Raw genomic sequence first — 26366 nt, forward strand, 5'->3', positions numbered from 1 at the left:
ACATGGTAATAGCTTGGAAGGTATCTTTCTTAAATGATTGTTTCTTGTTTCTTCCTTTAAAGTGAGTAGGGTTTTAATTGTTTTTGCTTTTTGAACAGGCTACTTCCTGGTGGCTCTCTGGAGGGATCATCCCCTAGAGCAGATGTACATTATAGCTCATGCTGAGTCTCTCCGTCAGTAGAGACAGTTGCCAGCCAAGAGTGAGACTCAGCTGGAGAGGCAGAGTGAGGCTTCTGGGGTAGGCGCCCCTCAGGTTTTCCTCTAATTATTCTAGCTGAGCATACAAGAAGAAAGGCAAAGCCACAGGGAGGCATATTAATTAAAATGTCTCCTTTTTCAGTGGGCCATCATGATTCTCCTAACTTTTAGGAGGTTACAGCTGTAGGTTTACAGTTTGTTATTTCCTTCCATTGCCAACATAATTGCAAGATGAAATAATCCCACATTTTAATATTCAGAAATAGTCACTTGGATAGATTAATAAGCAGGATATCTAATTACCAATTGGGGTCAGATAAGAAAAAGTATCTAGTTTTTAAATGAGACTGTTGAGAACTATCCTGAATGGGGACTTTCACTATAGATTTCCTTCTGGTGTAGTTTACTTGGACATAGCAGGAAAGATCTTAGTCTTTGAGCTTTTGGTGTCCAATTGCCTCTTATGTGAAAAAGCTCCACTCACTGGTTTTGTTACCACTGTTTGCTTAGACCTTCACTGCCAATTAGTAAGGAACAGGAGAAACATGCCTCTTAGGGAATATAGAGAAAATTTTACTTTGATCTTATCTGCTGCCATTTTTGAATACATTTTCCCTTTGACCAGTGCCCCCCTTTCTCTTCTCACACAAAAAGCCTAAAACAAACAAAAACATAAGAGCAATTTACTTAAACTAGTTGTTATTCAGAAGTGTTTTTGATTTGATGTTTTAATTTTAAGATTACTCTGTTCATTGTAAGACCAGAGGCTTATATTTTCAGAGCCATATGCTGCTTTGGTCTTATGAATGGACACCCTGTGGATCTCAGCGGGAGTTAAAGCTGAGCTAGTTGCAGGATGGTGCTTTCTTCCTTTTGTTGCACAAAGAATTTTTCACTTGATTTTTCCAAAGAGTGTAATCTGCATGTATTAAGGGCACTTGTTTGGCATGTATGTTTACTAACATGTTTGGCTTAAATGTTTACTGACATGCTTGACTAAACAATAGCAATTGTTTTATAGGCATTTCTTAGTTTACTTGCCAGCACTAGACCTGCTAAAGATTCTTCCATAAGAGTGGCTTTCCCATACCCTTGCTGGGCAATTACTTTCAGTTTCTTGAATCTAAATATTGTTTGTCCTATTTTCAGAAGAGTGAGATGTTCCTTTCTCTATCCTAGGAGCTCATTTCTTCTGCAACAACCTTTCCTTAGTCTATGTGTCCATCTGTCATGCCCTCTGATCTCCAAACCTTATCTATCATTCAGAACACAGTTTGAAGTTTGATCTCCTTTATGAAATCATCCGCTGGATCATCTGGATCTGCTGGATCATTGAAAAAGCAAGAGAGTTCCAGAAAAAGATCTATTTCTGCTTTATTGGCTATACCAAAGTCTTTGACTGTGCGGATCACAGTAAACTGTGGAAAATTCTGAAGGAGATGGGAATACCAGACCACCTGACCTGCCTCTTGAGAAATCTATATGCAAGTCAGGAAGCAACAGTTAGAACTGGACATGGAACAACAGACTGTTTCCAAATCAGGAAAGGAGTACGTCAAGGCTGTATATTGTCACCCTGTTTATTTAACTTCTATGCAGAGTACATCATGAGAAACGCTGTGCTGGGTGAAGCACAAGCTGGAATAAAGATTATTGGGAGAAATATCAATAACCTCAGATATGCAGATGACACCATCCTTATGTCAGAAAGTAAAGAGGAACTAAAGAGGCTCTTGATGAAAATGAAAGAGGAGAGTGAAAAAGTTGGCTTAAAGCTCAACATTCAGAAAATGAAGATCATGGCATCTGGTCCCATCACTTCATGGCAAATAGATGGGGAAACAGTGGAAACAGTGGCTGACTTTATTTTTTGGGGCTCCAAAATTGTTGCAGATGGTGACTGCAGCCATGAAATAAAAGGATGCTTATTCCTTGGAAGAAGTTATGACCAACTTAGACAGCATATTAAAAAGCAGAGACATTACTTTGCCAACAAAGGTCTGTCTAGTCAAGGCTATGTTTTTTTTCCAGTAGTCATGTATGGATGTGAGAGTTGGACTATAAAGAAAGCTGAGTGCTGAAGAATTGATGCTTTTGAACTGTTGTGTTGGAGAAGACTCTTGAGAGTCCCTTGGACTGCAAGGAGTTCCAACTAGTCCATCTTAAAAGAAATGGTTCCTGAGTATTCATTGGAAGGACTGATGTTGAAGCTGAAACTCCAATACTTTGGCCACCTGATGTGAAGAGCTGACTCATTTGAAAAGACCCTGATGCTGGGAAAGAACGAGGGCAGGAGGAGAAGGGGAATGACAGAGGATGAGCTGGTTGGATGGCATCACTGGCTCTATGGACATGAGTTTGGGTGTACTCCGGGAGTTGGTGATGGACAGGGCTGCAGTCCATGGGGTCACAAAGAACTAGACATGACTCAGTGACTGAACTGGACTGACTGGCTGATGAAATGATCTCCCTGTGGCTCAGAGCACACTTCTCCCTCTTTCTGAACTCCTGAGCTTAATTTTCCCCATTGAACTCATTTCCAAATTATGGCAAGCACTGATGGTTGGTTCACCAATTCTTTTCTCGCTGTAGATACTACTCTCTTAGAATGCCCATGTGTATCTCAGTTAAGGCCATGATGGTGGCAGTCTGCTGTAGGGTCTCTGGGATGATTTTTTTTCTTATGTAGGTGACAGGCTGCCAAATGTTGAGGTGGTCAATTAGGACAATGAGCCATTCTGAAAGTATCAGTCAAGTCTTTATTTATTGTGACAGTGCAAGCAAGAGGCAAAAGTGGCACTGGCTCCCAGGTGCTCCATTTTTCCCTATGGAGCAATGCCTAACAAGGGTCAGATACATGTGGTGCAGATGAGGGGAAGTGTTTCATTGCTGAGGAGGGCTGTTGTCTTCTCATGGATCCGGGGGGTATGGTAGAGGGAGGGGGAAAAGGGTAAGGAGTAGAAAAGTACTACTCACCATGGAGAAAATGCCTTAATCCAGTCCCAGTAATGAGGTTGCTGGAGGTGTCCGAAGTGCGTTAGCCAAGGCCTCTGATAAAGGGACCTCTGAAGAGAAACGCCTGGGCTAGATGTGTGTATACTGATATGTGTATGAACATGGCTGGCTCAGATGGGTGGAATAGAGGTGGGTTTCCTTGATGGTAACTCTCTCTCCAGAAAATTGTAGTGCATTGGTGATAAGCAGGTCTGGTGCGGGGAGGGCAGCTTTCCACTATGAGGCCTGTCAGGCAAAGCCTTGCAATTGCCTGTGGTGGGCCTGGATGATTACGCACAGATTTTTTGATCTAGAGATGGATTCTTCAGTAGGTTCCACTTCTTCTTTTTATTTTTTTAAGCTGGAATGTGACCTATTGGTTGAAATTGTAGCAGCCAACCTGTGTCCATGAGGGAAATATGAAGGGAATTCAAAGACTCTGGAGTCAACTAAACCAGAAACAAGAACGGCATGCATTTGGACTTCCTCTTATGTGGGGAAAAATAAGCTTCTAAATATTTAACCCACCATAGTCATGTTTTCAGCTCTGTGTAGCCTCAAATATTCCTAACTGGTACATCATTTAATCATGCAGCGTTTTTTACTGTTCCATAACTGATATTTATCTAAATTATTATTTATCACTTGAGATACCTCAAAGGAACAATTTCAGCTCTACGACTGAGCAACTTCACTTTCACTTTTCACTTTGATGTGTTGGAGAAGGAAATGGCAACCCACTCCAGTGTTCTTTCCTGGAGAATCCAGGGATGGCGGAGCCTGGTGGGCTGCCGTCTCTGGGGTCGCACAGAGTCGGACACGACTGAAGTGACTTAGCAGCAGCAGCTGCTACCGTCATAGTATTTTTTGATTCTTATTGCAATTCTGAGTTGGTGGTAAGTATACATTGAAGTTGTCAGTGTTTCTTTTTTTGTAGCTAAGTCACCAGAGATGAAAACCATATAATTCTTAGTTTATTTGTTGCCACTCAGAGAAGAGTGATGCTGACAAAACTCCTAGCATCAACTGCCTTGAAATTGAAGACCTGAGTCTGGGTCCCAGCTATAGTTTCTGATTAAAGAAAGCCCCAGGTCACTTGTGTTTGGAATATTCAGCATTGCTGTCCATGATAGGTTTAGATCCTTGTCTACTTGTTGGGCTTCTCTTGTAGCTCAGCTGGTAAAGAATCTGCCTCCAATGTGGAGACATGGGTTCGATCCATGGGTTGGGAAGATCCCTGGAGAAGGGAAAGGCCAACCAGTCCATTATTCTGGCCTGGAGAATTCCATGGACTATATAGTCTGTGGCATCACAAAGAGTCGACACGACTGAGTGACTTTCACTTCACTTCACTTCACTACTTGTTACTCCTATTGGCTAGAGGTAAACAAAAACAAAAATATAGGATGATTTTAGTAAAAAATACTTTGTGACCTCTCTAAATGATTCCATATAGATGTAGACCAATTTCATTTTTTATAAGCTGCTACTCTAGGCTTCTCAAGACAGTGTTTTTCAGGAGTATGTGGGTCGTAGACACAGCTCTTGTCTTACTGGGGAACATTACATAAGTTTCATCAGTTAGCGAATAAGTTTCTTAGGAACCTTGAAGAAACCTTGATTTTATTGACCTTGTATCAATCCTAGGCTTATGTACAGCAATAGGTTATGCTCTAGATACAGAATCCTAGCTATTAATACTTATGTGAGACTTATAACACTACTACCCAGATTTCCAGGTCATTGGCATGAGTAAGTTTCTTGGTAGATTAGATAGTATCTTAAAGGGGACAAAATACAATGTATTTTAAATTCTCCCCCTTAAGGTGGATCTTAATGACTTGATATTATTCCTGGATGAGCCAAATTCATGCATCCCTGCTATAGGGATCAGGCAGATAAACATTTGCCTAAATGCTGATGATATAGTTTATTTTCTCAAATTTAGAGTAGCCTCCACAAACAATGGCTCTTTGATCTAATTACTTTAGTTACTTCAAAACCCAAAGATCATCAGTTTTGACAGAGTTCTGCAAGCATTTAGTTGGTCACAATCTAAGAACCCTATATAGAAAGTCAACTTGTTTACTTACCACTAGGTTTTCTTAAGAGTTAAGCAGTAAATAATACTGTTTTCAATTCAATATTGTTGCTACATGGGCACTGTATTGAGATAATTAACATCTCCAATTGAAGTTGTTACAGGCATATTTTATAGCACAGAATAATTCTGATAATGATGATCAGTTCAGTTCAGTCGCTCAGTAGTGTCTGACTCTTTGTGACCCCATGAATCGCAGCACGCCAGGCCTCCCTGTCCATCACCAACTCCTGAAGTTCACTCAGACTCACATCCATTGGGTCAGTGATGCCATCTAGCCATTTCATCCTCTGTCGTCCCCTTCTCCTCCTGCCCTCAATCCCTCCCAGCATCAGAGTCTTTTCCAATGAGTCAACTCTTCACATGAGGTGGCCAAAGTACTGGAGTTTCAGCTTTAGCGTCATTCCCTCCAAAGAAATCCCAGGGCTGATCTCCTTCAGAATGGACTGGTTGGATCTCCTTGCAGTCCAAGGGACTCTCAAGAGTCTTCTCCAACACCACAGTTCAAAAGCATCAATTCTTCGGCGCTCAGCCTTCTTCACAATCCAACTCTCACATCCATACATGACCACAGGAAAAACTATAGCCTTGACTAGACGAACCTTTGTTGGCAAAGTAATGTCTCTGCTTTTGAATATGCTATCTAGGTTGGACATAACTTTCCTTCCAAGGAGTAAGCGTCTTTTGATTTCATGGCTGCAGTCACCATCTGCAGTGATTTTGGAGCCCAAAAAAGTAAAGTCTGACACTGTTTCCACTGTTTCCCCATCTATTTCCCATGAAGTGATGGGACTGGATGCCATGATCTTCGTTTTCTGAATGTTGAGCTTTAAGCCAACTTTTTCACTCTCCACTTTCACTTAAATAAAAGAGGTAAAATTGATTGAATGTTTGTTGTGGAGGGCACTGTGCTAAACAGTTACATGCGTTTTCTCTTTTAATTCTCACCACAACCTGATAAAGTCTGTAGAACTTTGGGGCTTCTTCTAATTATAAATTGTCGTAAATTCTGGGCTGTTTTCTGAGGAAAACCTTGTCTGCAAATATTACCTTGGCCCAACTCCATGTCAAAGTAAGTGGGCTTTTCTCCAGGCTCATGCCTGATTGGTAGGCTTCTTGACTTATATAACAAAATATTAAACCTGTTCTTTTCTTGAATACCCACTGAACGCATGATTCTGCCTTTAACCAGTAACTTGGACTTGAATCCTCATCTGCAGTCCTTGCTGGAAGCTTGACTGTTATAAATATTGTTCATGAAAGAGCACTCAGAGGGCATGTGGGCTCTCATTTTCCCTAGTTGTCTTCACTGTCCAATATGTGGTAGCCATTAGTCTCATGTGGCTATTTGAATTTAAATAAAATAAAAATTAAATAGAATAAATATTCAGTTCCTTAGTCAAAACAACCATATTTCAAATGCTCAATAGCCCTATGTGGCTGTAAGTCTTCATAATGGACAGGATAAATATGGAACATTTTGGTCATTCAGAAAGTTTTATTGGGCAGTGCTGTGATAAACTGTTAGGGTTTCACATCTGGACTGCATCTTCTTTAAAAAAATAATTTTCATTAAGTTGTTCTTTGATGTGTTGACAGTGGCCTGCCATTGTGGTCCATTCTAATAATGAGTCTTGAGTTCTTATATGTCAGAAATGGCTTTAAACACTTTTTATGAATTAAGTCAATTCTTTTAATAGTTTTTTGAGATAGAGCATTATTATTATCTTCATTTTACAGAGCTTGGAGAGTTAAGCGACTTGCCTGTAGTCACCCAAATGGTAAAGGGCAGTGGTGGAATTTGAGTCCTGAAGTCTGGCTAAAACCTTTGTTCTTCACCACCACACTGTGCTGCCTCTGAAATCCTTATAAAGTTTTCTTGGATTTCATTCTTAGGATATAAGTACTGACCTCATTATTTTTATCTCTTCATTTTTATATCCCTATTCCTCATGGCTGTAGCTCTTTATTTATTTAGTTTCTGTTATTATTATGCTGCAGTGCAATTCTGATGCCAAGCACCTAGTGTTAGCATGGACTCCACAAATTAAAGGCATAATTCCCTAAAAGATTACCTTTACTTCTAATACCAGCCACAATTTCAGAAGTCCTCAGACCAGTTGCACTTTGACCAACTGGCTATAAATATAAGGGTTGCTTTAACTCTTTTAGATCTGATAATTTGCTAGAATGACTCACAGAATTCTGGAAAGCACTGTATTTACAGCTTTATCATAAAAGTTGTCAATCAGAACCAGCCCAATAGACAATTAGGATGATAACTGGAAGGGAAGTAGAATACATCACCCTTCCCCAATACTTGATGTGTTCAGCAACGAGGAAGCTAGCTGAGGCAGCTCTCATCCAGGCAGCTAGCGCAAAGCTGAGCCGCGTGTCATGCCCTGCGCTGCTGACTAGCGAACAATACAGTCAAGATGGCTAAAGGTGATCCCAAGAAACCAAAGATGTCTGCTTATGCCTTCTTTGTGCAGACATGCAGAGAGGAACATACGAAGAAAAACCCTGAGGTCCCTGTCAATTTTGCTGAATTTTCCAAGTAATGCTCCGAGAGGTGGAAGACCGTGTCCAGGAAAGAGAAGTCTAAATTTGATGAAATGGCAAAGGGGGATAAAGTTCATTATGATCAGGAAATGAAGGATTACGGACCAGCTAAGGGAGGCAAAAAGAAGAAGGACCCTAATGCCCCCAAGAGACCACCATCTGCTCTGAACTCCGCCCCAAGATCAAGTCTACAAACCCTGGCATCTCTATTGGAGATGGGGCAAAGAAGCTGGGCGAGATGTGGAATAACTTAAGTGACAGTGAGAAGCAGCCATACGTCAACAAGGCATCGAAGCTGAAGGAGAGGATGTCACAGACTATAAGTCTAAAGGGAAGTCTGATGGTGCTAAGGGTCCTGCTAAATTTGCCCGGAAAAGGTGAAAGAGGAAGATAAAGATAAAGAAGAGGAGGAGGAGGAGGAGGATGAAGAGGAGGAGGAGGAGGAGGAGGAATTAAACAAACAAACAAACAAAAAACCCTGTTATCTGTCTGATTGTGAATACCTTAGAGTAGGGAGTGCTGTGATTTATATACCTCTTGCCCAAGATGTGTCGGTTGCCCTTGTTAGGTTTAATTACCCAATTGGATCACAGTCATATTGTAGTCTCTCAAAGTGCTCTAGCAGTTGTCAGAGGTTTACATGAAGTGGCCATGGGTGTCTGGAACACCCGGAAACTGTATCAAAGCTGTACATATTTCCAAACATTTTTAAAATGAAAAGGCTCTTGTGTTCTCATTTCGTGCACTTTGCTGTTGGTGTGACAAGGCATTTAAAGATGTTTCTGGATGTTTCTGGCATTTTTTTTTTTTTTAATTAGTAAGGTGGTGTGTTAACTCTGTGGTCATTGGCTAGAAATCCTGAATTCTCAACTGTACATATCTATAGTTTGTAAAAAGAACAAAGCAACTGAGTTACACTCTTGACCATCCTTGCTTGGTGTGGAGGTTGTGGGGGCTATGCCTTCTAGAGGGGCTGTAGCACAGGGCATGCACTGTGGGGCTGGACCTGTGGACACTGCACTGAGCATCCATCTAGCTTCAGGTTGTCTTGTTTTTGTACATAGCCACATAACACCCCACTGCCATTCTTAGCTGTGGAGAAGGGGAGGTCAGCTGGCATGAGAAGTGTTTTGGGTCCTTTTTAGTTGAAGTGTGATAGTTTTAAACTCTTTGTTTTCTTAAACAAGCTGTAGCACTCTTCATTATCAGCAAAGCAAAGAGCCAGTGCACCAGTGAAAGTTCAAGAACCTTCTGTACTAAACACCATCTGCAATGTTCTCTTATTTTTTGTGTGTGTGTTTAGAATGCTGAAATGTTTCTTAAGTTAAACAAATAGTATTACATTTAAAAAGAAAAGCATATCTGAGAGTTAGTGTCCATAGTTTTTGTTGGGGTTTTATTACAGAGGCATGATTAATTGAATCATTGGCCATGTGATTGAACTCAGTCTTTAACACCCCCTCTCCTCCCTGGAGGTTGGGCTGGTTCAAAGCCTCAACACTCTAATCCTGTGGGTAGGTCTTTCCTTGACTAACTCTCATCCTGAGTCATCTCATTTGTATAAATCAGGCATGATGCAAGAGACTCATGAATAACAAAGCCTTCCTATCACTCAGGAAGTTCTAAAGATTTAGAGGTTATCTCCGGGGGACCAGGGGCCAAGACAAGATAAATCCTTTGTTACACAACAGTAGGTATTTTTCTTCTTTATTGAAGAATAGTTGACTTTCAATATTATATTACTTTCAGGTTTACAACATAGTGATTCAATATTTTTATACATTATGAAATGATTACCACTGTGAGTCCAGTTACCATCTGTCACCATAGAAGGTTATTACAGTGTTATTGACTATATTCCCTTTGTTGTACATTATATCCCTGTGACTTACCTATTTTATAACTGGAAGTTTGTACCTCTTAATCCCATTCACCTCTTTCACCCACCCCCTTCCCTCCTCCCATCTGGAAACCACTAGCTGATTCTCTGTATCTATGAATCTATTTCTGTTTTGTTATGTTTGTTCAGGAAATCTATAAAACTATGATTAGTAGTCCTCTTGCACCTGTATAAAAATACGTATTTATATATATCTACATAAATGTTCTTTTATTTTTATGTATCAGTTCAGTTCAATCATGTCAGCTCAGCCATGTCCGACTCTTTGCGACCCCATGAAGTGCAGCATGCCAGGCTTCCCGGTCCTTCACCACCTCCCGGAGTTTGCTCAAATTCATATCCATTAGTCAGTGATACTATCCAACCATCTCATGCTGTTTCACCCCCTTCTCCTCTTGCCCTCAATATTTCCCAGCATCAGAGTCTTTTCCAATGAGTCGGCTTTTCGCATCAAGGGACCAAAGTATTGGAGCTTCGGCATCAATCCTTCCAATGATTATACTTGACTGGTTTGATCTCCTTGCAGTCCAAGTGACTCTCAAGAGTCTTCTCCAGCACAGCACTTTGAAAGCATCATTTTTTCAGTGCTCAGCCTTCTTCATGGTCCAACTCTCATATCTGTACATAGCTTTGACTATACGGATGTTTGTCAGCAAGCTGATGTCTCTGCTTTTTAATATGCTGTCTAGGTTTGCCATATATTTCTTTAGGCTGACTCAAATCCTTTTTGAAGTAAGGTGAAATGTTTATGTGTGTGTGTATGTGTGTGTGTGTATGAGTATAAATAGAAACAAACATTTTATGTATACCTGTATAAATATATATTTTTAATATAGGTGCACAAGAACTAACCACAGTTTTATTGATTCCCAGATCTATAGATTACCTTTGAAATAACTTAGTTTTACGCTTTTATTTTTCTGATGAAGAAATAAACCAGGAGACATGAAGTATCTGCCTAGCTGGTTAGTGGCAGAGTTGGGACTGGAATTCAGGGTTTTTAATCTTGCATTTAATACTCTTCTTGTTTTCATAATTTTAAGCTTGTCCTTTACATTAGTCATATACTTATCACCTCATATTATTCTCACCACCTTGCTAGGTCCAGAAACCTCAAGCTGCCCTCCAGAAACAGCTTTGGTGCAATAGGGTGAAGCTCAGCACAAACTATTTTTGTACTTTCTGCCTTTACGCATGTGCTATTCTTTCTGCCTCAAGTGTCCTTCTCACTCACTGGTCATTTCTTGATTGTTTTTAAATGTACAAGCTAAACCTCATTTCCCTGTGAAGGCTTCCCTGACTTTCTTTCATAGAGTTAATCTTTCTCTTCCTTTTCACATTATTTAGCATATGCCTGTATCTCAGTGGCGTTTATCACACTGCATTTTAAATTCTTTTCCCACATTTCAAACCTTAACAGAATTATTTATTTCACCCTTGTTGCCACTAAACCTATTACTCTCTCTGTCTCTCCAATCCTGATATAGCATCATCAGTGACTCAGCTGCTCCATCCAAAAATCTAGAAGTCGCCTTGATTTCCCTTTCATCCTCATCTTGCACATTTAATTAACAACAAGTCACTTGGTTATACAGCCTAAATATATCCCAACACTTTCACCTCTCACCTTCAAACTGGTCTGTTTCCACTCTTGCTTTTTTTTCAATCCATTCTCCAAGCTGTGACCAGAGTTCTTTCAAAATAAAAAGCATCTCATGCCACTTCTAGCTTTAAATTCACCATTAGCTTCTACTTTTAGTAAAATACAATCCAAACTTCTTAATTTCAGGTGAACAGAAAAGTGAATCAGTTATAGATGTGCATGTATCCACTCTTTTTCAGATTCTTTTTGCAAATAGGCCATTACAGAGTGTTGCAGTGTTCCCTATGCTTTGTAGTAGGTCCTTGTTTTATATATAATAGTGTGTATATGTCAGTCCCAATATCCCAATGTATCCTTCCCTCCTCCTTACCCACTAACCGTAAGTTTGTTTTCTATGTATGTGTCTCTATTTATTTCTGTTTTGTAATTAAGTTCATGTGTACCCTTTTTTTTAGATTCCACATCTAACAGATATCATACATTTGTCTTTCTCTAGAAACATGCTTTTTTAAAAAATTAAATTTATTTATTTTTTGAAAAAATCCAAACTTCTTTCTGTGCTTGGAAGTAACCTACATCATGGTACCCATCCCTTCTTCATTGTCACCAGGCTCTCTCACTGTCCAGGTACTGGCCTCTCTCAATTTCTTCCGGTTTCTCAAACACACCAGGTTTGTGAATAAATAATACCCCTTATTGTTTTCAGCAGGCTATATACCCTGTGGGGCAGGTGTTGTGACTTGTTTTCTGGTATCCCTAGTGCTCAGCACGAAGAGTTGCACAGGGTGAGAAATCAATGAAAGTTCATTGAGTAATATTGAATAAAATTTGACTGCTCCCATTTATTATTTACGTGATCTTGGCTAGTCCGTTAACCTTTTTAACTTCATTTATAATGCCCATATCTTAGGGTTGTTGTCAAGATTAAAGGAGGTCAGTGGGTACAGTATTCTACAAATGTAGGGGATTGTTACTGCTATCATTGGTCACTTTTCTGTTCAACATGCCTTTGGGGCTTATATTAACAGTGCATTTCTCAGTAATGCCAAAGCTACTCCTTATTGGCTTTCATAGGCCTGAATGCATTATATGGTAAATTCTAGAGAGGCTGGAAGGCTGTTATAACTCTTGCTTCTGTTCTGTTTGTAGTAATGCAAGCCTACTTGGTAATTGGAGCCGCCTATAGATGTATTGCTGTTGCCAACATGTAGTTCTTATTCTGTGCTTCCCTAGTGTTTCCATTAGCCAGGTAATATATTTTTCCAGCTAAATGATTAGCATCCAGCAGTTCCTGTGTAAATGCTTGTGTTCATTTCATTAAAAACAAAAATGAAAAAACAAACCACCTCCCAATAAGGATTCTTAGTTAATTAAATAACTGTTTAAAGCATAGAGAATATTTATTTTTTTGTTAAAAAAAGTAATTATTCAACTCAGGGACATTTTTTAGTGTGGGATTAAGAATCTCTACAGATATCAATGATTATTTGGAAAAGTTAAATTGGAGGGCAATTCACTGATGTTAAGTACAACAGCTACTGGAACTATGTTTAAAAATGTGTTCCAAAGTGAAGGGTGAAGAAAATTGATTTTGCAGATGCTCAGTTGAAAGCAGTCACTTCATATTAGGCAGAAAAAGGCAGTTTGAGATAATCTCAGTATGAGAGAAATGTGATTTTTAGGCCAGCCAAAGAATAGGAGCACACTGGGACAGCTGGAGGTGTGGAAAGTGTTATCACTGATCCAAAGGGATAGAGGATTAGGGAGAGGGTGGGGAGATAGTGTCAGCTCAGATAAGGGTAGATAATTTATTTTTAGTTTTCTCCTGACTTTACTTCTTAGACAACCTGAGTGTTTAATCCTGGCCTCCTGTTCTTTTTTCTCCTACCTTGTAAAATTTAACCTTTTCTATCATTTGTCTCATCACAACATATGCATGTTCTCACCTGTCCATCAGCCATCTGTTGGCTAAACTCAGACCCTATTTAGTGGGCATAGCATAAATGAGCATAGCATCAGCTTATATTTGTCAGGAATGCCCCGGGAGTATCTTTCTTGACTCCAAGATGATGATGACTGCTCTTTTAGAAATGTAATGCATTTTGTTTTAAGATGCTTATCTTTTCAAAATTTTCCTGGAATCACTTCCCGTAGGCATTATCATTTCTTCCCAAATGGACAAAGATAGACTTGAGTGGGCCAGTGGTCAGGCAGTTGTGTGATAATCAGAGAGGAATAGAAACACGCCCGTGTGGCATATTCAAGTTCCTCCTTCTCCCAATTTCAGTCCTCCTAAATTAACTTCCTCTGTCCTAAGATCGGACCAGGAACACAAATACAATATAATACAACTTATTATATTCAGAGACTATTACCAATGGATTAGTATTTGGGATTTGATTGTACAGACAGCTGTACAAATCCCATTTTCTGATTGAACAGAACTGAGTAACTTGACCAAATCACCTATGTGTCTTAAGCCCATAGAATATCAGATAAAACCCATTAAATCTGTTGTTTTTGTATGTCAAAGTGGTGAATTATTGGTAATTTCATACAGTCAAAACTAATAATAGTAATCACTAACAATAGCTAACCTTAATTGCATGTAACATGTATTAACTGTGATATTTATTCAAATGAATACAAACAAAGCACTCTGGACAGCTCTTGGCAGAATGGGGTCACACCATGTGCTTTATTTTACAATGATGACCCCATTTAATCCTCACAAACGCTTTCTGTAGTAATGATTCTTATTAATCCTGTTTTATACATGAAGAAAATAAGGCTCAAAGAGTGACCTCTTTGAAAAGGCACTGAGAGATGATCCAGGATCTAATCCTGAGCAGTGTGTCTCCCAGCCTGCTCTCTTAACTACTACAGACATCATCTCAGATGCCTATGTATGCCTATTGTACTCTCATTAAACAAATGTTTTATTCAAAACCTACTGCCTAGAATTCTGCCCTGGGTAAGGTTTTCTAGAGAAAACCTCACTTGTGCATAAAAAGGTTTTATTATCAAGGGTCAGTACAAGATAGTAACTTTGGGGTGTCTCAAGGAAGTACATGTTAAGGTCCAGGCGCATGGTCAGCAAATACTGTTAATTCTGTTAAGTTCAAGCATTATTTGGCAAAGTGAGGTCCAGAGGAAGATTAAGATAAACTACTAGTATACATTACATTCAAAATTAAAAGAAATTATTGATTTCTTCTATGTTATTAATAATTTAATGTTTTCATTATCATTGACACGCATACTCAGATACCATCATCCCTGTGTGCATTGCTGTGTTTGGTGAGTATAGATGAATGACTACTCACAGTTGCTGCATTGAAAATAACTTTGATTTTCATTTATTCAGAACCTCTTTAAAATTGTGTCTTCTTCAGTTTAAAATCCATAATTCTATTTATTCATTTTTTAAAAACTTACTGAGTATTTTCAATATAGCAGGCACTGGAAATTATATATCAGCAAATAAGACATAGTCCCTGGGCCTAAGAAGCTCACCATATTCTGAATGAAAAAAAAAAAAAAAAAAAAAGCACATGTTTGGACAAGAACTCAAATGTCTGAAGAAGAAAATCAATGTTTCAGTGCAGCACAAATCTTAAAATTAACAAAGATTTACTCAAGTGCTTCCTGACTATAAAGTCTGTGTTTCTTCTTAATTGTTTTACCATTTCAGAAGATCTACAGTCTACTTTCCATTGTGTAGTACAACAGTTCAGGTCCTCCTGGAAGATGCTAATGACTTACTGATTTGTATCTGTTACCTTCAGGGTCATTTTCAGTAGATGTCAGATTCTGGAGTAAATCTAAACTTTTACTGGAATTGGGTAAAATTCAACCAACATTGTATAGAGAAGAAAGAGAAGAGTTTGACTCAGTACACTCTTAGAAACTTTGCTAACTTCCTGAATTCCTGGAATCATGGGAACAGATAACTTCTCACATTTTCTTCATGGAGAAAATTTTAGTTAAGTTTAAATAGTTAATTTGCATCTTTACAGAGAAGCTATTTTCCGTAGTCAATGTGTAAGAAAAAATTTGGGTATAATAAATATTACCTCTAAATACTCAATAAAATTGGTCTTAATCATATCAGTTCAGTTCAGTCACTCAGTCATGTCTGACTCTTTGTGACCCCATGAATTGCAGCACGCCAGGCCTCCCTGTCCATCACCAACTCCCAGAGTTCACTCAAACTCATGTCCATCGAGTCGGTGATGCCATCCAGTCACCTCATCCTCTGTCGTCCCCTTCTCCTCCTGCCCCCAATCCCTCCCAGCATCAGAGTCTTTTCCAGTGGGTCAACTCTTCACATGAGGTGGCCAAAGTACTGGAGTTTCAGCTTTAGCATCATTCCTTCCAATGAACACCCAGGACTGATCTCCTTTAGGATGGACTAGTTGGATCTCCTTGCAGTCCAAGGGACTCTCAAGAGTCTTCTCCAGCACCACAGTTCAAAAGCATCAATTCTTCGGCACTCAGCTTTCTTCACAGTCCAATTCTCACATCCATACATGACTACTGGAAAAACCATAACCTTGACTAGATGGATCTTTGTTGGCAAAGTAATGTCTCTGCTTTTGGATATGCTATCTAGGTTGGTCATAACTTTCCTAACTTTCCTTCCAAGGAGTAAGCGTCTTTTAATTTCATGGCTGCAATCACCATCTGCAGTGATTTTGGAACCCCCCAAAATAAAGTCTGACACTGTTTCCACTGTTTCCCCATCTATTTGCCATGAAGTGATGGGACCAGATGCCATGATCTTAGTTTTTTGAATGTTGAGCTTTAAGCCAATTTTTTCACTCTCCTCTTTCTTTTTCAGCACAAAGTAATTGAGATTGGTTAAGAAACGGTGGGTCATTGCATTTTACTTCCCACTCACACTTGGCCATATACTTATTGAATGAAATGGTAGGCAGAATTGCCTACATTATTTAAATTGTTATTATTATTACTTTTGCTGAGCAACATATATTTGAATTTGTCTAAATGTAAAGAGCACATGATGATAATCCACTGTATTGATTATGCCCCTGCTCCTTATAGTTCTCTTGCAGTTCAGCTATACCCCATTATTGTAACAACCCACATGAGTAGTCTTACTGGAAAAAAATGGAAGGATTGAAGCTCCCAACACAAACTTGACCCCAAGTTTGTCAGTGTTGGTCTTCGGGTTCTCATCATTGTCTTGTAGGGTCTTGGTATTTTGTGACATAAAACAGGTGCCCATAGGCATAAGCTTCCAAGTTGATCCAGACTGTCCTAATGTCTTGGTGTAAAGGAGATAAACTCCCTCAGTGTTTGTTAAACACAGAACTTGTAATATCTTGAGTGTATTTAAAGTTATCCCACCACAGATGATGACACAATTAGTCATCTTAATGGTACTATCCATAGGGAAAGAGAAAGAATAAAGGTAGGTTTGAGCTATCCAGGGCCAGACATTTGCTTCTGGTATGTCCAGTGTGGCTCCATCCTAGTTGAATCTGAGAATTCCTCAATTTAGTCCCACCTACCATAAACTACTTTTTCCATGGAAAAACCATTCCTGAATATATAAGAACAAGAAAATCCTGTTTCAGCCTGCATAATTCACAACCCTGATAATTAGCACATGTTTGTGGTTATATATATTTATATATAAATATATTAATTTACAATCACTGTAATCATTATTAACTGTGGCATCCCTTGTATTGTTGTTTTTGGATCCAAATATTAAATTTCAATTGCTCAGTTCTTGTTATTACTGACTCTGAAGTTACCTTCAGTGTGTGTGTTTCTGTCTGCTAGACATGAGGCTCAGAACATTAGAGACTCTCAGTAGACTTTCTTTGCAGCACAGGAAACATGGGTGCTTTCATGGTGGTTACTGGACTGGAGTAGGATACTGTATCTTGTGTTAAGTAATTCACCAGTATCTTTAGTTGTCATGAGATCCAAAGAAACAATGAAAAATAAAATAAGCCCATCATCATCTTCTGCAGCTAAAAATCATTATTCACCCAATATTGGTTATTGAGTGTACATGTAAGCACTTAGAGCATACACAGTTCCATCTTTATAGCAAGATGGGGTACATATAGTATACATATGGTATTCAGATGATCTCTTTGAAGCTTAAACTGTGGATTATTCAGTAAGGATTATACCTTTTGAATTCTGCATACAATATAATTTCTCTAGGGAAATTTATATACATAAAAGAAGCATGATATGTGAAACTCCTAACTTTTATTTTATAAGACAGCATCATAGGTCTGACTGTCTTACAGCTAAATTTTACCAACAAAATCTAGTATGTGACATAAGATGATCATACCTTATTTTAAATCAGAGAAGTTTATAGAATGATTTTATTAATAATATATTTTTAAAAGCACATGGAAAAATGTCTAGCATATTTTAAACCAGGGAAAATACTTTTTCTGTAATACCTAGAGAGGTGAAATTGGATTTAATTAATTATGATCTGAATCTGAGATCACAGAACATTGAAAGTTTAAGTGACTTTCAAAACTATCTTGAGACCAAGTCTCTCTTACCTGTTTTCTTTCAGTTCAGTTGCTCAGTCATGTCCAACTCTTCGCAACCCCATGAATTGCAGCACGCCAGGCCTCCCTGTCCATCACCAACTCCTGGAGTTCACTCAAACTCATGTCCATCAAGTCAGTGATGCCATCCAGCCATCTCATCCTCTGTCTGTTTTCTTTAGTACCTTTTTTGTTGGGGTATTTACTTTTTATAAGGTAACCCATTTCCTTGTTGACCAGCTCCTAATTATTTGCTTTAATTAATGAGAATTCTGTTTCCTTTTAACTTCCTTCCATTGGTCTTGGATATCCTGAATCGTATATGCAGGCTTCAGGAAAATAAGAAAATCATATTGATTCTGATTTTCAGTATAAACACTGATTTTTCCTTGAATCTTCTTTGTCGTTAACACCATAGATTCTTTAGTTGCAGATCCTGCCAAAGAAGTGAGCCAGTGACACTTTTTCTTCTAATTAGTTAACTCTGAAACTAAATTAAGTCTGAATCAGCAATCTGTAATAAGTACATTAAGACTGTTATCTCATGACTGCTATCAATTTCACTTCTGTTTCTGAATTATTAGTGTCTTATTTGTTTACATTATAAATTCAGTAGGAGTAATTATATAATAAGAAAATGATGCTGTCACTTTAAATAAACTGCTTAGCAACTAAAACATCTATAATTAAAGGCATCATTCAGAGCTTCCATTTTAATATATAAAGGAGAAGGACATGATTAGATTTTAATGAACTTGCTTTTGTTTTAGCTTTATTATTGTTTTATTTTAACCTGGATGTGGTTATTTCAAAATACCACTAAATGTTACTAAGTGTTCTTAATTTCATACATTGGTGTTAGAGTAAATTTAACTCTGACAGCAAGCTTTCAGTTTTTCTCATACCTGGAATAAATATTCTCCAACTTCTAGGCTAGTAAACTGTCTAGTCCCAGCTAACCAGTGGTAAAAATGTGTCAGATCACATGAATAAACCCTCAAGCAAATGCCATTGTCTACTTAAGTCCTTAGTTTAAAATAAGCCTAGAGAATCTGCCTGAGGAATAATAGAAGGAGTGCTGAGTAAGAGCAATGGAAGGAATACTTGGAGATTCATGACTAGGGCTGAGTATATGAGTTGCTGAGTTACCCCCTCTTTCAGCCTCAGATTCCTCATATGTAAAATGAAAATAATATAATCTACCTATGGAGTTATTGTGAGGAATGTCACAAATTACGGATTTGAGCCTGTTTTGTTAACTCTGAAGCCCGATACTGGTTTTGACTATGATTTCTATCTGCTAGTATAAACTGAAGTTCTGAAACTATACCTGAGGGTCCTGCCCAAATTTTCCCACTGTGCCTGAAATTCATACTATAAATATAATTTCTTTGAAATAAATTATCACTTCTCAATGTGTGTGATTCTACAGGTGTGTAGATCTTCTCAGGTGCTTTTTAGAAGTTCAGACTCTTGTACCTCACAGTTGGCCTACCGAATTAGAATCTGGGCTGGGACTCAGTAATCTGAATTTTAACAAGTGTTTTTGATGACTTATAGGCATACTAAAGTTGAGAACTCCCCAGTAAGGCATTGAAACCTCTGTTAAAATATCAATACTTTGAAATATCAATACTTTGGGTCAGCACTATTACTCATTAACATTTTTTGTGAATTAATATATTGGAATATATAAGTTTACAGGAAATTGGGGATAGGCCAAGAAAAATCAAAACAAAAAACTAGGGGCAGAGGGATGGGCAAAAATCTAGTTTTAACTGAAACTTACAGAACTCTGAAGACCTGGACTCTTGCACATGAATCTCTAGGGCAGCCTTTCTTATTTTTAGGCCCTAATGCAAGAATACCAAAGATAGCTCACTCACTGTGTATCTAAATATTTAAAAGTTGTAAATCACACTAGCCAACTATCAAATATATTCTCTCCTCCTACATTAACAAATTAATATTATAATGACTCAGAAGGCTAGGTTCTGTACTCCTCAGAGTGTTGTGTCAGTATATGGTGGCAGAGGCAACCACTCAGTAGCCTGTGCCCTCTCCCACCAGTCCAGATCCATCTGTGCATGTGGATCCTGCAGTCTGCATGGTCATCCTCTGTGGACAGCAGCCTCTCTGGAAGCTGGCTCAAGGCCCTTTGAGCAGAGAATTCTAGTCTCCTGGATGTTTGGAAATGAATTCAAGGGTCGGCTCATCCCTCTGGTCCTAGGGAGTCTCTAAAGTATGGGGCCCAGGACAAGGGCCCTTCTTGCCCAGGTATAAGGACAATTCTGGGAATCTTGCAAAATATGTGACTCATAAAACTGAACAGGAATTTAGAAATCACCTAATTCAAGGCCTTCGTTTTGCAGACAAAGCAACTGGGATGCAGAGTTGATATACTAGCCCAAGGTCACATTGTAGCTAATGGCAGAACTAAGACTAACCCTTTCCTTTCTGTCCAACCTTTTTATTTATGATGATATTCCCAGGTAGGGTACTTTTTACTGCTTCTTCAGTTTGAGAATGTTGTTCAGGCATTAAAAAAAATTTTTTTTAAAATTTTTAATTGGTGGAAAATTGCTCTACAGAAGCATTCTTCTAAGTAACCGTGTTCCCCAGGGTAAGTTGTGATGTATGCCAGGAGCCTTGGTGGCAGTGGCATGCACTCCCAGGAAGGAGGAAGCAGGTAGAGGTAGGGAGATGGGCACTCCCTTGAACAAAAGATCTAATGGAAAAGAGGCAAAGAAAACACGAGTTAAGAACTCATTGTTTATTAAACATAAGTCAGGGGGCCACCCTCACATGGGAGCACAGTAGGAGACGCACTTAGTTGTGTGCCAGTGTTTTCCTCTGTTATTCTCAGTGTAAAAATTCCTATGACTCCTTCTGGTATAGATAGCCATTTCATAAAATGTGTTTTCACTCTTTTTACTTGATTCTCTAACCTCCAAAATGAACACAATTTATTATTGCTATTATTATTACTTTGGTTAGGAAATGAATCGTAAGCTTATTTTCCTTGAATATTCAAAGAGATATGCTTTGGCAGTAGAATTTTTATCAACCAATATGGAACTCAAGTTTTAATTTCCAGATTGAGTAACCATAATCTAATTCTAGCTAATAATAGCTAGTTATACGACTTTGGGTAAATAGCAATTTCTCATTTGTAGAGTGAAGGTGTGGCTAGATATTTTAGAGTTTAAGAAAGTGTGCCATGAAACCCACTCCTAGCTGTGACCTTTGGCAGGTCACTCAATGTCTTTGAGCCTCTATTTCCTCATCTGCCAAACAGCTAATAATAGCACCTATCTTACAGAGTTGTTATGAGGATTAAATGAATTGTATATAGAAAATGTTTGTAAGAATGTCTGCAATTTAGTAAAATGTGCTATTCATTATTCTTGGCTGGGTTTTAGTCCCTATTTTTTAGCATATACCTAGAAAATACACATGTAAATACTAGAGCCTTTACAAACTCCCTGTGTCCAAAATCAAGCCTCTCATCTTTCAAAAGTCTCTTCTCCCCTTCGGGTATTTAATCTTGGTACTGACGTCACCATTCACTAGGTGACGAGTGAGAAAACTGGCCAGTTTTCTCAAGCCAGAAACCTGAGAATCATGTTAGATGGCTCTTCTTTCCCCTTTCCCTGAAGTCTAATCAATTACTAAACATTGTGGATTGAGTGTTTCAAACACTTCAAATCAAGATTTAGATTTAAGTACATTCTGTTGTTGCATTTGTTGTTCATTGGCTTAGTCATGTCTGACTCTTTGTGACCCCATGGACTGCAGCATGCCAGGCTTCCCTGTCCTTCACCATCTTCCGGAGTTTGCTAAAATTCATGTCTGTTGAGTCGATGATGCCATCCACCCATCTTATTTTCTGTTTCTCTTTTCTCCTCCTTCCTTCAATCTTTCTCAGCATCAGAGTCTTTTCCAATGAGTCAGCTCTTTGCAGCAGGTGGCCAAAGTATTGGAGCTTCAGCTTCAGCATCAGTCCTTCCAATGAATATTCAGGGTTGAATTCTTTTAGGATTGATTGTTTTGATCTCCCTGCTGTCCAGGGGACTCTCAAGAGTCTTCTCCAACACCATTATTTGAAAGCTTCAGTTCTTTGGTGCTCAATCTTCTTTATGGTCCAACTCTCACATCCATAGATGACTGCTGGAAAAACCATAGCTTTGACTATATGGACCTTTATCAGAGAAGTGATGGCTCTGTTTTAATACACTGTCTAGGTTTGTCATAACTTTTCCTCCAAAGAGCAAACGTCTTTTAATTTTGTGGCTGCATTCACTGTCTGTGGTGATTTTGGAACCCAAGAAAATGAAATCTGTCACTGTTTCCATTTTTTCCCCATCTATTTGCCATGAAGTGATGGGACCGGATGCCATGATCTTAGTTTTTTGAATATTGAGTTCTAAGTCAGCTTTTTTCACTATCCTCTTTCACCTTCATCAAGAGGCTGTTTAGTTCCTCTTTTCTTTCTGCCTTTAGGGTAGTGTCATCTGCATATCTGAGGTTCTTGCATTGCCACTATCCTATTTGAAGTCTTGGTCCAATAGAAACTTTCAAACTAATCTCCCTGCCTCCATCCTTGCTGCATGAAACACATCATCTTGCTTTTGACAGGATCTTTCTAAAATACACATTTAGTGACATCACTCCTCCAGTTGAAGGTGCCTATAAGAATGACGTGTGCTTTCATCAGCCTGGCACAAAAGGACAACATGGTCTCATTTCTTACCACATCCTCTGGTGCCTCATGTTTCAGATATACAGAACCAGCTTACTCCTGAAAGCACTTATTGTGCTTTCTCTCACCTCCGAACATGCTCTTCCCTTTATTTAGCATATACTCCCCAGCCCACAGTTCCATCTCCTTGCCATCTCAGAAGCCCGTCTACCTGTAATGCCAGTCATTCTTCAGACCCAGTTCAAGTGTAAAGCCTTCTTTGGCAAGGAACCAATTTACTAATTTATTTTCACAATTGTCTGGTCTGATTTAGATAAAATCAGGCAGCCTGAATTGTTCCTATGATTCTTGGATTTGTTTGGCACATTTAGATACATTTATGAAATTCCCATTTAACTATCCCCTAACCAACACCTCAAAGTCAATTTACCCTTTACTTTTAACTTTATTGCCTATTCTGGGGACCGACTTCTTATATAGGCTCTCATGTGCTGATCAACATTTTGTTAAATAAATGACGAGGGGATTTCTCTATGTATGAGAGAATCCTAGACTAGATTATAGAGAGAGCATCTGCAAATACTTCTTGCTTCTGCTTATGTAAAAATCTTTAGGAGCCGGCAAAACTCTGCATGGTAGGAGTGGCAGCAGGGACTGGGTTATATGGAGCAAGGTGTTCGTTCAGCAATACTTGAAAATAGGGTATATTTCTTCCTTAAGGATATTTGACTAATTCTCTTACTAAAGTGTGAATTTGAGGTTAAGATTCTGTTTTTTCATCTTTAGGACTAAGTAGTCTTCATATTTAGAACCTTAGAAATATTCTCATGAGGCTAATGAGTTTGGGAGAATGGCATGAAAGACATACATTATTACATTCTTCAAACTTCTTTTATGTTTTCTTTCTTATAAAAACAGTGAAGTATAGTCCGTGCATCAGTGTCTGACCTAATATGCTTCTGGGTTTATCCTTTGTACAAACCATGAAAAAAAAGCTGCTATTCTGTGTATGAGTGTGGATAATGGATTAAAGTTCATCTTTTTGCTAATGGATATTCAACAGTTCCAGTGCGATTTGTTAGAAAGAAATTCTTTCTTCATTGAAAAACACTTCCACCTTTGTGAAAAATCAGTTATTTATGTCACGCGAGTGTATGTTGCTCAGTTCTTTGTCTCGTCACAACAAAGATTTTGGAGCCTCTGCCTCCTTTTGAGGAGTTCCCCACATCAGTGGGATTGAATCATCTCGTCCCTTTAAGCTTTCGTATAAGGGCTGGGCAATTAGACCATAGTTGGGTATCCAGATTCTACAATAACCAGTTAGCCCCAGGAAAGCTCGCAATTGTTTTTGAGTCGTGGGGGAGGGCAACTGGAGAATTCCTTGTACCCGATCAGAGGACAGCCTCCTGGACCCGTGTGTAATCTGAACTCCCAGGTAAGTGACCTTTGTCTCGACAATCTGTGCCTTAGCACGGGAGACTTTATATCCCCTTTCTGCCAAGAGGTTTAGAACCTGAATTGCATGTTGTTGGGCACTTTTCTCATCTGGAGAGCAGATTAGTAGGTCATCCACATATTGTAATATTTTCCCATTAGGTCCTAGGTCCAGATCTAGGAGATCCCGGCTAAGGGCCTGTCCAAACAGGTGGGGGCTATCTCTGAACCCCTGAGGTAATACTGTCCAAGTCATCTGTTGGTGTTTTTCTCCTGGGGCCTCCCACTCAAAGGCAAAAAGGTATTGGGATTCTTTAGCCAGTGGTATGCAAAAAAAAATGCATCTTTGAGATCCAAGACTGTAAGCCACTTGGCACTGGGTGGGATTTCTCCCAAGATTACATAGGGATTGGGTACTGTGGGATGGAGGGGGACTACAGCTTCGTTTATGATCCGGAGATCTTGAACCATTCGCCAGGTTCCATCTTTTTTCTTTACTGAGAGGATTGGGGTGTTACATGGCGAACTGGTAGGGACCAATAGCCCACAAGTAAGGAATTTATTTATTAAAGGCTGTAGTCCCTCCCAAGCCTCTCTTTTGAGAGGATATTGTTTCCGGTTAGGAAACCGAGTGGGATCTCGGAGGACAATGATGACTGGTTCAGCTTGGGGGGGCTTGTCCAGAAATCGCCTGGTCCCACACCTGGGGGTTAATTTTGTCTTCCCATAGTTTTTGGTCCCTCTCTATTGAAGGTGTAATAGGTTCTTCAGTAGTAACCAGGAGCTGTAGAGTTCTAGGGGCTGAAAAACTTCCCATCATAAGGGTGGTCCCCAGTTTAGTGAGTGTATCTCTTCCCAATAAGTGTATCCCAGCAACAAAGAAGTGCTCGGGTGAATTTTTTAGTAGTTGCTTTTCCTGTAGCACCCAAAATGGTACAGATTTTGGAGGAGAAGGCTCCGGAGTAGGAGATCAAGACAGAGTAGGTAGCTCCTGTGTCAACCAAGAAATTCTCAGACCTACTTGCCACATCCAGTTACACCCTTGGCTCCAGCCCCGTGATGGTTATCTGTGACAGGCGGGCTGGCTGGAGCGGGCCACTTCAGTCCTCTTGAACCATCCTGAGGGTAGGCTTGGCACTTGACCTTGAGGCTCTTGGGTCCCGAGGGCAGAGTGCCACCCAATGTCCCAGTTGATGGCATTTGTGGCAAGCCATTCTAGGAGACTTGTCATGGTTTCGACACTCTTTGGTCCAATGCCCCGCCTGTCTACAGATCAGGCATCTGTCTCGTGCCTTGTCCCTCAAGGCCTCGGGGTTTGCCATAGGGCTTCTCTGGAGGGCAGCCAGCATCTGGGCATGCCTTGTGTCTTTCTTTCTCTCCTTCTTCTGTTCTCTGTTATAAAAGGTATTGGTGGCTGTCTGGACCATCTCATCCAAAGAGGCAGCAGGGTCCTGCTGTTGTAGCTGCTGTAACTTAATTCTGATATCTGATGCACACTGGGACAGGAATTTGTCCTTTAAAATCGCCTGTCCCTCGTAAGAGTCTAAGTCCAGGTTGGTAAACTTTTGGAGTGCCTCTTTTAGCCTCTCCAGAAAGGCAATGGGGTTCTCATTGGGCTCCTGAGTTATTGCTGAGACTGGGCACAGTCCCACAAGTAATAGGCTTCTTTATGTTTCCATGAGTGGACTTCCTTAGGGGTGAGTCTTTCTAAAGCTTATCCTACCCAGAACTGTTACAACCTGAGAGCCAGGCGTCCCCAGTTCAGGGTGCAGATCCCCAGGCAGGCTGAGGCGTGACAGACTCCTAGAGATGGAATCCCCGGGCAGGTCGAGGCGTGATGACCTCCTGGGACCCCTGGGACTAGAGGATCCCCGAACAGGTTGAGGCGTGACAACCTTTTGAAGACCAATCCCTAGGCAGGTCAAGGCGTGATGACCTCCTGGGACTGGAGTTTGGGCGTCCCCAAGATCTCCTCGACCTGGGCAGGTCGAGGCGTGACGGCCTCCCAAGGATTGGGTCCCTGGGCAGGTTGAGGCGTGACGACCTCCTGGGACCCCTGGGACTAGAGGATCCCCAAACAGGTTGAGGCGTGACAACCTTTCAAAGACCAATCCCTAGGCAGGTCAAGGCGTGATGACCTCCTCGGACTGGAGTTTGGGCGTCCCCAAGATCTCCAGTGTGACCAATATTGGGTAGGATTAGGCGGTTGGATATTATAGAGTATTTCCCTCCCAAGGCCAACTATTTTCTGGTTGTCTCTCCAGAAGATTGTAGAGGCAACCTTGTGAGTCTGGATGGGGCTCAGGAAAAGAGCATGA

At 39.8% G+C, this 26366-nt stretch overlaps 1 long non-coding RNA gene and 1 pseudogene across 1 annotated transcript in view; both read left to right on the plus strand.

Moving 5' to 3' along the window:
* The window catches only part of LOC147348211 (uncharacterized), a 314743-nt gene that overhangs the window by 99495 nt on the left and 188882 nt on the right, over positions 1 to 26366 (plus strand). The window lies entirely within an intron of this gene.
* LOC147348212 (high mobility group protein B3 pseudogene) lies at positions 7602 to 8499 on the plus strand (annotated as a pseudogene).

Source organism: Bos grunniens, chromosome 22 (genome assembly GCF_055505025.1).
Source record: "Bos grunniens cultivar Pamir isolate PY7600 chromosome 22, Bosgru_T2T1.0, whole genome shotgun sequence".
Taxonomy (NCBI): domain Eukaryota; kingdom Metazoa; phylum Chordata; class Mammalia; order Artiodactyla; family Bovidae; genus Bos; species Bos grunniens.